The sequence below is a fragment of the Poecilia latipinna genome, unplaced genomic scaffold (genome assembly GCF_001443285.1).
Source record: "Poecilia latipinna isolate Pla-1442-1.1 unplaced genomic scaffold, P_latipinna-1.0 Scaffold73, whole genome shotgun sequence".
In the NCBI taxonomy this organism is placed as follows: domain Eukaryota; kingdom Metazoa; phylum Chordata; class Actinopteri; order Cyprinodontiformes; family Poeciliidae; genus Poecilia; species Poecilia latipinna.
Window position 1 is genome coordinate 363267 of NW_015112689.1, and position 3241 is coordinate 366507.

Here is a 3241-nt window from a genome sequence, read left to right on the forward strand (position 1 = left end):
CTTCTCTTTTCTCTTTTTTTGTGTTTCTGCCTTTTTTTTTTTTTTTTTTTTTTTTTTTGTTTCAGAGCTGGAACGTGATCATTTGGATAAAATTTGAAATACATAGCAGATAACTATTTTTAATATATTTTAAAGGTCCTAATTTATTCAGTATACTAGCTAACACAGTGAACCAATGTCATCTTTTAAAATTAGTTTTTGGTTTTTGTGCTATTATGCAACAAGTTACATAATAAAAATAACTTCAACAGCTGCTGTATTTCAAAAAAGAAAAACCCAAGTATCTGATTGGTTAACCTGCACAGAGCTGCTGACCAATCAGCCGTCCTGTATCATGTTTTGACCCGCCTGCTGAGTCATGGCCATTAAAAACAGAATGCTATTTTTTTTTTAATTGTAGCGTAAAAGTAGCATGATTCTTCTGTTTACAGTTGACGTGTGGATTAAAATATTTTAGTCGTTTCTGAACAAATGCTGCTGATAAAGGTCACTCTTCTACTTCATAAACTCAAGGATTTATATTTGATATGGTAAAAGTCAGAAAATTGACACTAAGGCACTCAATGCAGTCTCTTTTCATCAATGCAAAATATGAAAAAAAAAAAAAAAAGATTTTAGGCACAGTTAGCACATGGTGGTGAGATGAAAAAATTATTTCACTGTATGTTTTTTTTTATTACTATTTTCTGACTTTATTTCACTTTAGAAGTACTGAAGGGCTGTGAGAGTCTGGGCGAAATTTAAATGTCAATGTGATTCAGACTGATCGCAACAAAGAGAGGCAGATGTGCTTGTAATCAATGTCTTGTTGTGGTAGCAACCATTACCTCGTTGGGGGAAGAAAAAAAACAAAAGACGCTCGACAATCAGAGGTTTCATTAAAACAGCCGCCCATAAAATTGTTGCCAAGAAAATCATGAAGGAAACAATAGTTCTCCAGATCATCATGAAATTCAACGTGAGATTGTTGGTGTCGACCAATAAGGTAAAAAAAAAAAAAAAGATAGAGAGAAAGGGTGGGTGAAAAAAAATCAGTCCTTGAACAATATCTCATTCTGATTTTTTTTTTCAGTCAGTTTTTTCATAAAAAAAAAAAAAACCTAATTAGAAAATGTAAGAGATAACCTCCTCCAGCTGGACTGTTTCCTCAAGAAGACTGTGCTGCAGAATCACCTCTTAATAAACTTTAAACTTAATAAGTATATTGAAGCGTCCTTTAATTTGTTAGGAATATCTGTAACAACTTATATATGAGTGTTACCAGCCCTGTGCTATGTCGGCTCCTCGTCCAAAGTGTGTTTCTTTATCTGCCCAAGAATTGTGACTAGATTGAAACAATACTATAATTTAAAAAAAAGAGCCTGCCAAAATGTCTCTATAAGAATTTTTAAAAAATAACTGACCATGTAATTTTTAATACATGTATCTTTTAATGTATTAATGTATTATCAGTAGTTTTCCCCAGTGTTAGCAAAATGCTTTATTATGTTTACGGGGTAAGTATTTTTAAATTAAAAAGTAAGTTGCTGTGGATCTCCATTTTTCCCTTGAGAAATGGGGGGGGGAAAAAGCAAAAAAAAAACTTGTGTATGTGTGTTTTACAAAGTTTGACCAAAATATTTAACTGAGACACAAAAGCATAGATAGTTGATGATATCTGCATTGTAAATTGGCATTATGCTAAAATCTGATATTTGTCTGTTAAAATGAAATCATGATTAAAAACTGCACCTCTTGATTGAATTCATTACATTTTATTTTACCTGCTATTAGATGTTATAAGCAGTCTTCTGAATCTAATCGAATCTCAAACAAATAGTTATGTAAATACACACAAGGTATGCTGCGGGCCTCTCTGCTGGCCCCGCCCCTGCCAAGAAACACAGATGATTGAAGAGTCCAGAAATCCAGACACAGATTATTGTCATTGGCCATCTGTGTGTTTTCCTGGATGATAGAGCTCCCTTGTTGCAAAGCATCACAGTAATAAAAAAAAAAAATGTACTTGATATTGCTGCAGATGAGCCAAAAGCTGCTGGCAACTACTGTTACTACTCAAACACTGGCCTTGTAAAACCTTCAGAGTAGTTTTACTTGTTTTAAAGTACAGCATAGAAACATATATTCATATGATAAAATAATGCAAAAATAATAGATCACCTGTGTCCTTGTCCTGTGACTGAAACAGGTGTAAACTGTAGACGGCACTGGAACAGCAGGGGGCGGTGTTGTCCCAGAATTGGTCTGCAGAAGAAGCGGCGTGTGCGTTAGCTTTAGCTGCCCGGACCAGACTTTAGAAACCGCTTACAGGGGCAGAAGCCCAGGGGTCCAAGTTTTGAGAGGCTAAAAGACTTTAATTTTCTCTTGCTTTTTTTAATTTTATTTTCGGAATGAATGCATAGTTTGTAAACATTGCACCTTACTTAAAGCTCATAGGCCCATATCAGGTGAGTTGTGTTAATATTTTGAGATTTTTATTTAGGTAAACAATGCTCAAGTAGGCTATTTGAAAATTATGAAGTTAAGAGTACATTGTCTGGGAAACAACACTGCGCTACTGGCCAGGAGACATATTGAACCTACTTTGCATTAATTCATACCCATTCATTTATAGGACTACCTAATAATGTTGTGTATAAAGAATTATTATTATTATTTTTTTTTTTCTGTGGAAAGATAGGGAAGCCCCACAGCCTTCTAAAACAGAAAACCGGCCCTGACCATGACCCACATGCTGGTTGGCAAAGTATCTGAAGACTCAAACAGATCTCAAATAAGTTACAAAATGTTTGACTTGTTACATGTATCAACAGATGCTTGAATGATCCATGTGAGAGTTCATAAATGTAGCTATTTTTGTCCTGGAAAATAAAAATAAAAAAGTCGATTTGTTTGGCAATGTCTAAATTTTCTCTCAACTGGGACAAAAGGCTTTTGCTGACTTAACTCTTGTTTTTTGCAATGCATTATAAACTTGAAAACACTTCTGGGAGATTAAACATCTTTGGCTTTCCAAATGAATTTAGTGGAAATCCTGATCTTATCAAGCATCCTTACATAGTATGGCTGTTTTTTTTGTGTGTTTTTTTTTTTTTTGCATAGCGTGAAAAATTACTCTTTTGCTTAAAGTTCAGACCAAAGATCGTATCAAGCTCGGTTTCCCTGTGGAGCTAGGAAATATTCAGACTCGTTCTTCTCAGTATGAACCTACTGTTCTCGTTGGAATCGTCCTCCCGCTCTC